At 39.3% G+C, this 13463-nt stretch overlaps 1 long non-coding RNA gene across 1 annotated transcript; it reads right to left on the reverse strand.

Moving 5' to 3' along the window:
• Window positions 1-466: 466 nt before the first annotated feature.
• On the reverse strand, window positions 467-12468 carry LOC132075219 (uncharacterized). The gene is made up of 4 exons (XR_009418738.1): window positions 12285-12468; window positions 11624-11685; window positions 8882-8953; window positions 467-559 (listed from the first exon to the last, which is right to left on the reverse strand). It is a non-coding gene; the product is annotated as an uncharacterized LOC132075219 (long non-coding RNA).
• Between the last annotated feature and the right edge of the window lie 995 nt (window positions 12469-13463).

The following is a 13463-nucleotide window of genomic DNA, read 5'->3' on the forward strand; positions in this document are numbered from 1 at the left end:
CTCACAATGAGCCCAGTTTTCAGCTTAATTTGGATTACATTGAGTAAGCCCAGAGCTGAGTGGTAGATATGTGCAAATATTCAGTATAGAGACTGGCACTAAAAAGACTAGCACTAGTGGAGGTTTTGGGGCATGGGTTGGACTCGATGATCTTGAAGGTCTCTTCCAACCTAGTGATTCTGTGATTACATGTGAATAGGAAGGGTCACAAACAACTAATGGGCAGGACAGACACCAAGCCAGGAGGGGGTGGCGTGAGAGGATGAGGAGGGGTAGAAGAGGGGAAAGCAAATGCCTGTTTAACCAGTAAGTACTTTAAAGGTTTATCCCACTAAACCAGATAATATACATGTGGTGTGGGGGGCATAGCAGTGAACGGAAATGTGAGCTTTTATATTACTGAGTGGGTATATTTGCAAATATCCTAGAAAGAGGTAGTAAATCTTCAGAAAATGTAGACCATTACCTCCATAGCTCCAAAATTCACTTGCTATGTTCTGCCCAGTCAAGGAGTTCCTCATGTATATGAAATGCAGAAATATCTAGCATGGACAGGTAGCTAAAGAAAAAAATCAAAATATCTATTTACAAAAAAATTATGTTTTAAGGAAAGACCTAAAAGATGGCTCATGAACCCAGTATGTATCTTCTCTGGATGCATAACATAACCTCCACTGACACTCCACACAAGCCAATCCAGGGTTCCTCCTGTTCAAGTGTTGCTAAGCAACATCACTACCCAGCAGCAGGGATGTGGTATGAAGAACTGACTGGCTTTATAACCATTTATCATCTAATCTATAAATGCTTTTCTGAAAAATAGACCAGAATTTTGCAGGCTGTGGTGGTTGCTAGCTGGTTTTGTGGTTTTGCTTTAGAAAAACCTATCAGACATAATTTGGATGTTCTATCTGCCAGACAGCCTCCCTCTTATACAATTTGCTTTTAAAACTGTCTTCTGTTTATCTTTTCATAGTAAAATCTTTCATTATCTTCCCTTAAAATTATGTGTTTTACCATTAATTCTTCATTCTATTCTCTTTGTCTGTTTTGTAAAAGGAATGCTAGATAGCAAGTAAATATTTTCAAATTAACCTTCACTAACTCAGCACTTTGTAAATTTCAGTTGATGTCACAGAGAAGTTTTGAGGACTCTAAGACACATCATCACATGAAGAATCTGTTCATCCCAAACAAACTACCTTTCCAAGCTCTGTAATCTATTACATGCCAATTTCCCAAGAGTTAAAGTATGTTTGCTATACTGAAGTGCATAGCTTTTAAGAAAATTAAAATTCCTAAAACAATTTACATAAGGAAAATCAGATTTGCAGCCTGGGGTACTTTTACTGGATTAGTGTGGGAAGGAACAGAAGGAGCTGGACTTCATCATCTCAGTCCGAGGCAGTCCTGCATGCAAATAGGTGCCCACACCTCGTGTTGCACGTGCTGTGAATCTGGACCATTCCATGCAGGCTTACTCACATGGCAAACTGACAAGCAATGTGCTCAGAATAGGCTGTCACTGCTTACTGAACCAAAGAACGTCCTGTGAGGGCAGGTCATCATCAGTCAGTCCATCTCATAAGTTCACTCTACTCCAATGTACAGCATGTACTCTGTACGCTTTTGTTCTGCAAGTGAGCAGCAGCTGCCAGATGTATTCCTGGCATTGGGAACACTGAACAGAGCTCTTGTCCTTGTTCTTATCACATGGCTTATGTCCACTTGTTGTGCCTGTGCTGCAGTTTTATGTGCAACAGGTTCCTGCAGGGACTGAAGAAACTTGCCTTTTTTTCTGGAGATCCTCTGGCTGTATAACTGCTTTAAATATATATTTATGTGTGCATATACAATTTTATAGATTATTATCAATCTCTCAGCCTTGTTCCTGAGATAATGCATTTAAATAAATAGTTTTATTTCTTGCTTTTGGATACTTATAGCTATCATCCATAAGGAGACCACATATAATGAAACCAGACTAGTGTATGTTTTACCTGAGATTAAAGACAACGTAACACCATTATGTAAATGATGTCATTCTATGCCTTTTGCTTGGAGCTCTTCTACTGGACTATGAGGATGTCTTTCTGTAGGTAAACCTTACTCTTCATGATCCAGGGATGTGTGATGTGCAGGTTGCTGCTCAGTTGGATCCATATGTGTCCATTCCACAAGCTGTATGTATCTCTTGCTTATCCTTGTCTCCTCTTGATAGAAGCAAATTCAGGTATGTCAGCTATCTCAACATTTTGTGCCAATCGGAGTCTTGGAACTTTAGGACCATCAAGTTTCAATGAATAGGTAGAGCAGGGTTTTGTCTACCACTGTCCAAGATTTAGGATCCTCCAGATGCAGCAGCTCTAAGCTGTCAGGTTCTCTGTTGTTCCCAGCAGTAGTCAGTGCTACCCAGAGCACTGAACGTGTTCTGCAGTTCTGAGGTTTGAAAATACCCTTCTTCTCCCTAGTATCTGTGTCCTGAAAGACAATATTGTACCAGCCCATTCTCTCAACACAATTCCCACAAGAACAACTTCAGCTGGAGGGTTGTTGTGCAGTGTCTCGCAGCTGAACAGCAAAACCTGGCCACCCTGCCAAATCAAACTCTTCTCTTGCAACCCTTTTTATGATGCTTAAAGTCTGATATGTAAAAGCACAGCCCTGGAAAAAATAAACAAAAAAGCCCCACACAAACTCAGCCAACTCAGAAAATACAAAGGAAAACATATCTGCAGTTACAGCTATTACATCTACAGACCTACAGAATATATTGTAAATTACACTGCATGACCAGCAAAAGAGACAAAATATATAGAACAACTGGCTATTTTATTACCATATGCCTCAATGCTCTACTACACTATAAAATATGTGAAATAACTGAACCAGATATTGTAGGTCTGTGTGTAGATGAAAACAATATACTGGTAACATTTCTGTAATAATACAGGCATGGTGCCAGACTACTCTGTCAGCAGTAAACCTTGCTGCCTAATGCCTTTAAAACCTCACCACTTACTGATCTCAGGCTGAGTCGTGCTCCTGAGAAATCCCATTCTCATTCTTGGGGCCTTACATGGAGCTGAAACTTTTGATTCGTGCTGCAAGGGTTTCAGGCTTGTGGAATTCTATACTCTGCATACCAGCACACATTTTCTATGCAGAGATTGCTTTGTTGTGCAAAGCTTTCAAAGTTAATACATCTATTAGTTCAAGGGTGTCTGCAAGTGCTGTGTCAACAAAGAGTTGGCATCAAATAAAAAATTGGCTATACAAAAGTGTTTTTCTACTGGTTAGGAGCTTTTCTACTGTCCTGGTTACAGAGAAAGGGGTTTAATGCTCTGTCTGTGACAGAGTTATTTCTTCTACACCAAGCCCATCATCGCTGTGGCTGTGGGTTTCAGCAGGAAGAGAAAGGGTGCAGATAATGAGTGAGTCATCATCCCTCACTCTCTTCAGTGAAGGGACTGTCACCATCCACCCCTGCAGACAGTTCCTCTGCCACCCACACGTTGCCCCCTCGCTTTTTCTCCAGTGTGACTACAGACCTTTGGTGCTGAAAGGGACAGCGGCGCCACTCCCAGACACGGTGCTGAGGGGACAGCTCTTCAGTGAGACATGGCCAAACCCAAAAAGGCTGAGGTGGCTCATGAAGTCAGCCCTGGAGCAAGAATGTTTCAGAGGTAGAAGTAGCAGCTGAAGCAACTGCATGGGTCTGAGCTCAGCGAAGTGGCTGCAGGTGCCTACTCAGACGACCTCACTTAGAGGTGTTTCTTTGTCCTTGTTTTTCATTGTTTTCATGCTGTGGGAGCTCCCCCACCATATTGCCTCTGTTTCACAAATACCACATGGGCAATGCAACCATATTGCCTTTTTTCCCCAAATACCACATGGCACAGGGCATGGGAATCTATCCATCCATCCATCCATCCATCCATGTCCGTATTGCCTTTGTCTGGGGAAACCACACGGATGCATCCTACACGGAGCATCCACCATCTTGGTTTTGTTCTCAGTGGAGAATCTCTTTCTGTGGAAAAAACACCTGCTCAGGTTTTGTATACTTTTACTAATAATGTTACTGCTGTTACTGTGTCTTTTTCTGTTGCTTTGTGTTTTCAGTAAATTGTTACTTCAAGCCCTATTATTGCCCTAGTAGGTGGGGGACACATTTTTTTTTTTAATTGTGTCCCCCACTTACTGAAAGTGTCATGGAAAGGGAAGTGACTTATTTGGATTTTAATTCCCTGCTGATCTTAAAACCAGCACATCCACAGAATTAAAATCTGACTCAAGACATCCATGATTCAGTAGAAATTCCATTAGCTATAACTGTTAGGGAAAGAACATCTACTATCAGCATGCTAAATTTTGCATTATCATATGTGCTGAATAATGCCAAGTTTCCTAGAGACAGACAAAAATCCTTTCTCCCAAGGGTGGACAAAGAGATATTCAAATTCTTACGGAGATACCACATCAGAAAACAATAAAAAATAATCCAGTTTCCCAAGGGGGAAGAGCCTTGTTCAATGTTCATTTTGAAAAGGCTCTGCTCCAGATAACACTTTGACACACATTAGTTCTCGGCTTCCTCCTTTCTCATCATGATTTTTTTACCCCCTTCTCCCCCTTTACATGTCTGGCAGCATGCTATCACACCCAGGGAACAGCTCAGCTCTGCAAGCAGACCCACACAGGAATTCTCTTAGCTGCCCTTGATATTGAGACATGCCTGGAAGGAGTCTGCAGTTTCTACAAGTGCCATGAATAAATATGGCAGCAAAAGCACTATTTTAGGCCTTGTGCAAGTGAAATTTCGGGATTCTTGAAGAGGATTTATGAACTGATTTTCCCATGTATCCCTCCAGTTGTTGGTGTTAAGAAGACATGCAAGTGGTTGGTGCCACAGACCAGGCCAGCATGGTGTCTGGGCACATCTTCAGAATCAGCAGAACTTAACATGGAGAAGTTGTTACCTCAAGCTTCCCCAAGTTGCACCAGCATTTAGGTCAGAGTACAGTTGGATTTAGTGGTGTTTTGTAGAGATCTGCAGAGCACAGTCTGACAGAGCAAGGTACAAGAAAGCTCCCCAGATCCCCTCAGTTACCAGCTATAAAGCTAGCCATGAGCACACTCCTACCTGTTATCCATAAACCTCCTGCTGCCTAGTTCATACAGCTGGTCCAAGTGCCCCCAATCACAAGTTAAATTTACAGCTTTTTCTGCCATTTCCTCAGAGCCTGGGTCTTCACACTTGGGTGTGTTACACTGAGTGTGTGGTGTGAAATGTTTCCCAGATTATGTGATAGAACTCTGCAGTCCAAATTGAAGCTGCTCCCATCAGGATGATGGGATAAGCACAGTCACAGAATCACAGACAACGCCCTGACCTTTTTACAGCCCACAGAGCAAGTTCCTGTGCAGCAAACTGGCAGGAATAACTGAATGTCACTGCCTGCTGGGCAGCAGGAGCAGCTTTCTATCATGACACATGATGGAGAATGTGAGATCATGTCTTCTCACTCTCTCTAGCCCACTCTCATTCTAGTTGTGAAGGAAAGGGAACCCTTGGGAAAGGATTTTCTTAGAGATGGGAGACACACTATTTTTGGTTTTGCAGCTTTGAGGACTGTCTCAAGTAGCATCAATCAGTTACAGAAAACTCAGCAACAAATTGAAAACCACTAATGGAACACTGCAGTTGATCCTCACTATTAGTAGCCAAGAATCATGCATAATGCAGCAGCTGTTGTTAATTGCACAGGTACCCAATTATTTAAATAAATACCTTCTGCAGATATTTAAAATGCATGGCAGGACAGTGTAATAAACTGAATATTTATTAACACTCTCTCTAAAGTGAATATGTTACGAGGCATTGCAGATGCTTTTTTTAAATATATCAAAACAATTCAGACCTCTATTATACCCATTCTAATTTAAGAATATATTATATAACATGCCATTTTTAATGGATGAAATAGAGAATCTTTAAAGAGTGATATATACCCCAGAAGAAGTATGATGGAAAAATATCAGAGGAAAAATGGATTTTCTCCCTTTTTTTTCTCCTTCAGTTTACCATCTCTGCTTCTGACAGTGCTGCAGGTGGTCAGCTTAATTATTTTCTTTTCTGTAGCTAGTCAGTCTGTCAGTTCCCATTCTTGTTTCAAAGGTCATAGCAGCAAAGGTGGGTGGGGGGAAAGGAAGGAAATTGAATAGGGCAAACCCAAAATCTGACAGAACTCTCAAAGGCAATGATGAATTTACATGTTAGATGCCTATTTCTATTGGCAAAGACCCCACAAGTGTCAAGAAATATAAAGCAAGGTATTTTTCCCTTATTTTGACTTGCTGTAATAACATCACCTTGTATAAATGAGTGGCAGAAACTAATTATTTTGTCAAACCCTGTACTAATGAGAAATGCATCAAGGTCTCAATGGGTGAGTCAAATTATGGAATGAATTAGATTCTCACCCTTTATGTTGCATCAAACTCTAGCTGATTTAATAATTCTTTTAAAATTCTTGTCTTGCTTTGCAACCAAACAGATTTCCTGGACATTAGGCTTCTATTTCATGAGAAGACCCTTATGTCATTAATAGAAGTATATCCAAATTAGAGCATGGTCTCTTGGTTGAAACCTCACTATGGGGAAACAAATTGTCTTATCAAAACACAGAAAGAAAAGTTGCTTCAAATAGAATATTGAATAGAATCACTGATATTTGAGCACTTCAGGTTACTTTCAGGCACCCTTTCAAGAACTTCATTCCCATTATAACTCAAAAGAGACCAAGCCTTGGATGGTTCACAGATGTTCATTCTTTAAATTATTGAACACTTCTATTATATACTCAGGAGTTCCTGTTAAGATAAAGTTTAAAAATTCCATCTTTTTAATATTATGCATGTGTTGGATGAAAATGTAATGTTGGTGACATGTGAGTGGTTATAACATGATGATTAGTGAAGTGCTGTGCATAAACATGTTACTCTACTCTACTATATTCATTCAGAACCTCATTCCTTTAAATGAACAAGATTATTTGCAGTGAAGACACTTGCAAAATTAACACAGACCTAACTATCATAGCTCTAACTGCAGATAAATAAAGCAAAAAGGGGGACAGATGACTTTTCAATAAGAAATAGGCAACTGGAGTATTAGTCATGAATAACTAAATTGAAAAAGGCTCAGTGTAATCCCTAGAAAGGAGAGGAATGGAAAAGAAACTGTAGCATAATAGCCCGAAACAAATAAGCGAAACAGGAAAAACAGCCAATGAACTTCTGGGAAAAAAAAAAAAAAAAAAAAAAAAAAGAAAGAAAGGGCAACCAATACAATTTATCACAAAGCACATTTCTCACAAAAAAAAAAATGTAACAATTTCTGAATACATTGGAACAAGGCAGCTGCTCTTTGGACCTTCACACTCTGAATCACAGAATGCAGCACATTTCATTGAGTCAGTTCAGGCTAGGATAAAATTAATTTTATCCACAGTAGCTCGTATACAGCTACATTTGGATCTGTGCTGAAAGTAGTGTAGATAATACAAAGATATTTAGGTACTTTTGAACAGTGGTTACACAGAATGAAACCCTTTTCTCCTTCTCACACCACCCCATCAATGAGCAGGTTCAGGATATCCAAGAAATTGGAGGGAATCCAGGTGGAGCAGCTGACCCCAGCTGACCAAAGGGATACTCCATAGAGTATCATACCATGTTCAGCATATAAAACTGGGAAGAGAAGAAGGAGGAAGAAGGGGTCTTTAGAGTTCTGGAGTTTGTCTTCCCAAGTAATCACCACATGTGATGAAATGCTGTTTTCCTGGGGATGGCTGAACACTTGCCTGTGCATGGTAAGTGGTGAATTAATTCCTTGTTTTTCTATGCTTGTGTGTGTGGCTTTTGCTTTACCTATTAAATTGCCTTTATCTCAACCCATGAGTTCTCTCATTTTTGCACTTCTGATTCACTCTCCCATCCCATCAGGGGGAAACTGAGCAAACATTGGTACCAGGCTTATTTGTTGACTGTGGTTAAACCATGACAGTCAGCTTTCAAAAACAGAATTTTCTCTTTAATATGGAAAAGCAGCAGTAAGCATGCCACTTCATATCAGTTTAAGATTTCTTTCTAAATGCTGCTAGATAGCATAGTTTTGCTGCTGAAGGGCATTTAAATAAATAAAATAACTATGATATTGTATACATTTATGACAGACTCCTGGTCCTTCTAGCATATTAGCCCTTTTGCTGAAAATCTGAGTGATGTAGATTCATCTGCTAGAGTTAAAAAAAAAAAAAAAAAAAAAACCCTGTGAGCATTGAATAGTCTCATTCTTTAAATATTTTTTTTTCCTGATCCCCAGGACACAGCCAACCTAACATCACTTTAGCACAACCCAAGATTTCTAAACTGCAAAGGGCTCAGTGAGTAGAATTAGAGTGTTGCTGAAGTACTATCCATTGGGATTTGGGAGCACACTTTCTTTCTAAAACACAGAGCCACCTCGTGCTAGGGTAAATGAATGCTGTTACTCTAGTTAAAACTAAAAGCTAACAGCAAACCTTACTTTATGGCAGCTGAGGGCTTAGTCTTTGAATTCAGACTTTAGAAAATACACTTTGAAATGGCTTCTCTTTTCCAACTGTATAATAGCTGAATATTTCTTCCTCTGACATTCTGTTAATTTTCATAACCAAGCTTCCTTTTGTGATTCAAAGCAGTTAAAGGGAAGGATAGTCACTGAACTCAGAGTAGCAGAGAATTGAGCCAGAAATGTCACACGGAGGCAGTACCAGAAGACAGGCTTCCATCAAAGCAACAAGCAACTCCTTTCTGCTAAAATGAACAGCCTTACCACTATATTAGTCTCTTCATGCTTGCCACAACAATAGATCAGCTGGCATATCATCATTAAAAGTTGTGTCCCCTTAAAGAAGGAAATTATGTGTTGTCAGAAAACATAATAAGAGAAAAAAATCATAGCCAATCATATATGATCAATAACTGTACTGTTTAGCTTAGCTCATGCTCTCCCACTGATACATGCTTACCTAAACAGAAGGCAATGCACCAAAGACAGTACAATAGGAGTATCAGTTAAGTTTGGGCAGAACTGCCAGTCTTTTATTATTTAAGAGGTAATTAGACACAAGATACAGAACTATGACATGAGCAAATAATCATTCTTCCTTCAACCACAGAAATCCTAACATTGCTGGCCATCTCCAGGCAAATATGAAACACTGAAAGATCAGCTGCAAAATTAATTATTCTGGGAAAATGGATGTTTTCAGAGTTTATCAACTTTATTTCTCAGGTACACTATGAGCCTAATTTCTGCAAATTTATTATTTTTAAAAGTGAGAGAGAAATGGTTAGCGCTAGCAAATTCAACAGTATTTTAGCTGCTCTGGATGTTCATGTCACAATGCAATGATGTTGACAGTTAATCTACCAAAGTAGACCTGATCAACTATTTCCAGAAACTTGTCAACATAATTTCTAAACTGAAGTACTTAGTGCAGTTTTGCAATTACATGAAAAGGAGAGATTGGATATTATCTAGTTTGGTTTGTGTAAAGAAGTAAAGGAAATTAACGGTTTTGTGTCACATAATGTCATAGTTTCAGGCAGGACCATGGTGTCATTCAGTATCACCCCACATCATTGCCAGGGAGGTCAGAAAGGGACTGCCTCTGGCTTCTGATAAGAAGAGCCTGACTTCTCTTTGAAAAACTGAATTTCAGGATTGTCCACCAATGGTCACAGTCCTGGAGTCCTTAGTGAGCATTTCACATGTAAATCACTTCCTCTTTTGTACACTTCTGTTATTAGTATTGTTGTCTATTTTCTTATCTCATTGCTGTTTCCAGTAGATTGTTCTCTTCTCAACCCCTGCTCTTTGCCTTTTGTGCCTCCAATTCTCCTTTATGGCCATCCTCACAGGGTGGGGAGAGGAGCAGAATGGAGGTGGAGAAAGAGGAGCAAGCAAGAAGCAGTGTGGTTTAGTCTTCGTTGGAGAACTAAATTGAGGCAGCAACTTGTGAAATTTCACCTAGGTACCCTGAGCTTTTTACCTACCCAAGTAAAAGAAGGTCTCAGAGCCAATTGATCCTCAAAGATAAAGAATGAAGAAAGGCTAGTACCCCCATTAACAGAGGTTGAAGTCTCAGGGATAAGAGAAGAAATAGCCCATGTAGAGACAACAAAGAAAACCAGTGGAGATCAACACTCCACATGTTAATATTGTAATTGGACCAATTTCACATGAGGGGTGGGAAACTTAGACTGAAGGGTATGGTTGCCCAGGGATCCCTCTTCAGAGTCATATGGTTCAAGCTGTTCCTACCACTGTATCACCCAAATAAATTATCCTATTGCACTTAAATTTTTTGAGATTTTGCTACAGGATACTTAGGATAGAGAAGCATCATCAAAGATTTGCTTCTTTTAAAGACCAGCAAACCCAGTGCAATCATAGTCTTGGCATATGCGAAGAACAAAAATGGCTTAAATTTAAACTGAAAAGTAATTTGGATAACACTAGTTATGTTTGTTCAAACAAATTCAGTCAATTCCTCTTCCATTTTATTCCGTATCTCATTTATAAGAGACATTAGAGACAGGATATAATTTATGATGATGCCCTATATATGCAAAGGGAGTATAACAGCTACTTAAGTTTTAAAAACCAGTCTGGAAGTCCTGAACAGCTAAAACCTAATACTTGAGCAGCTTAAAAGTGTTGCCACAAATTTACAGGATAACAGAGGAAAGAACAGAAAGCAATTGCACAGGAGAGTGTTGAGAAATAAAACTGCTAATTCTTTTCATCTAGGTTATAGTTCTCTTCTTCTCTTGCTTTTTCCTGCTTCCTCTGCTCTTTCTATTCCTTCTCCTCCCTTCCTCACCCACTAGTGATTTCATGCTCTGTTTGCAAGCTTATTCTGCTTCAGCCAACTACTTAGTATCCATCCATGTCAAAAGGAGCAAATGGAAATGTGAACAGCCAACTCCACATTCAGTGGCTGTACATCTTTGCTGCCAATGGTCTGGAGTGTCTCAATCCAGTTTTATATTGCCAGACCATCTATTAATTCACACTATTTAAGAGTTCCTTGTTTCTAGCACCACAACACCACAATCACTACCTTCCCTTTCCCAAGGCAGCAATTAGCCTCATGTTTTGACCACTAAACCAATCAAGGGAGAAAAACAAAGCTGTAGGGCTGGAGTGACCAATCCCACATATCAGTGAGAGCAGTAATGCTGAACAGCAGATGCAGCCAATAAACACTATTCACACAAACTGAAATTCATTCTTGTGATACAGCCAATCAATAATGAATAGCAAACAAATTAATGAGATCCAAGGTCTGTTTACAAAGCAAAAAAGAAAAGACTGAAACTGATCATATTAATTATTTGCAGCTAGGTGTTTCACTACATTCATGTAGGGAATGATTTAAAAAGAGCTTAACATAAAGGCACAAATCTCTGCTGCCCCAGGCCTGAAGGAAGTTCAGCAAGTCCTGAGCTACATCTTAAGCTACAACAGTAGATCAGCCATATCAGGGTATCTGAACCACTGACTCACCCAATATTCAGGGTTGTGTGCCTCCAGTTAGTTTTTGTTATGGGAGAAATGTCAAAAGTTTCCTGAAAAAAAAAGGAAAAATTAAATCACATAAAGCATAAACCTGTTTTCAATAATTTTTAATTACTTTTAAAATATTTTGTACAATGCATTGAGATCTGTGGATGAAATATCCTCAGTAAAAATGAGGCATGATTATTGCTGCCTCCTGATGGAAGAAATGTCTTTTATTCAGATTTTTTTATGGTGAGTGGAATGACTGGGCTCATGTTCAGACACAAATAAAACATATAAATTCTGGGCACTTCAATGTAAGAGTGCTAAATGAAAAAAAAAATGTTAATATGAACATAGCATTCCTTCTCCAAGTCTTTATTTCCTACTACTTCCATACTCATTTATACCGAGGAACTTATTAAGAAAAAACTTAGAGATTCCCAAGTATAGGTGCAGTACCAGTGGCTCTGTTGTCATAAAACAAAAGGGTAGTGATTTTACTGATATATGATGTGGTTAGAGTTACCTGTGGAGGACTAAATAAAGTACCCTTCTCTGTAGAAAACAGTGATTTCTGATACCAGGTACACCATTAAATAACATCTTGAGATAGCACTAATCATTCTTTTTTCTCCAAGCTGCACACATAATATAAAGTGCTTACCTGTATCCTTCCTAATATTTTTCCATGCTAGCCCAGGTGATGTAGACATAGCAGTAAACGTGTTGGATTTCTGAGCTGTTAGAAGCACTTTTTGCTGGTTAAGATCCAGAGATACTGCTTATTGACCAGAGATGAGCCATCCTCACCTGTCAATTTGATGGGCACATTCACCTCTCCCGCTGCTCTAACTCTCTTAGATCACTGAGGGCAAATAAGTAATAGAGCTACTTGAGTTGACTCACAGAAAAGTCAGGGAGGGCATAACAAAACCCCTTTCAATTACAGCTGTGTTACATCACTCAATTTAACGCTGTAATTGCTGGTAGCTGAGCTAGAAGAGATGGAACATTTTAGCCTAAAGAGCAGTGAAAAGTGAAAACAGATCCTACAAATCCACAGATCCTACAAAGTTTTGTCATTGCTCCTTCACAATGCTGCTGTGGGATTCCTGGACCTAGATCTGCTCTCTCTAATGACCTCTTAATGGAGTGAGTACACGCTGGAAGAAGCAGTGTAGGGAGGTGGCATCTGCTTGAGGTATGGCAACATTGTCCCCATGTGAAACCCACTGGCCCATCATCCCGGGTCAGCACAACCTGAGGGGTGGAAGTCTGTATGAAAATGAAGTTGTGCCTACACTTGAAACTATTTAAATGGTGACTGAAAAGTTGAGGCTTGTTGTAAGGTACCCAGAGCTGGCCAGCCTGTGATGTGTCTGGTTCATTTGCCATATCTTGTTTAATTGCATTTCTGCACTTGAAGACTAGGAATTTTGCTGACTATATGGGAGAGGTCCCAAGAGAATTTGTTAATCTACATAAACAGTGTAGAAGCTATGTTATTATTTTTAGGAAAAATAATGGTAATAATAATAATAGTAGTAGTAGTAGTAGTAGGTACATATGTTCAATCAACTATAGCTCCAGAAGTGTTCCTGGCAACTTCCTTGGTAAGATTTCACATCCAAAATTTAATGTTTACCAACAATTGTTGTATGGTTTATATTTTATATTGTCCCTTTTCCCTGTCATCTTAACATAAACCTATTAAAAGTATTTCAGAATTGCATCTATCTGTGCAAGTGATAGTCTCTCCACTTCTAGCTTCAGGTGCACTATGAATCAAAAGCATACAAAAAAGAAAAAGATAAAGAAGAGCAAACACCACAGGCACAGTGGT

This window comes from Ammospiza nelsoni, chromosome 6 (genome assembly GCF_027579445.1).
Source record: "Ammospiza nelsoni isolate bAmmNel1 chromosome 6, bAmmNel1.pri, whole genome shotgun sequence".
NCBI classification, from domain to species: Eukaryota; Metazoa; Chordata; class Aves; order Passeriformes; family Passerellidae; genus Ammospiza; species Ammospiza nelsoni.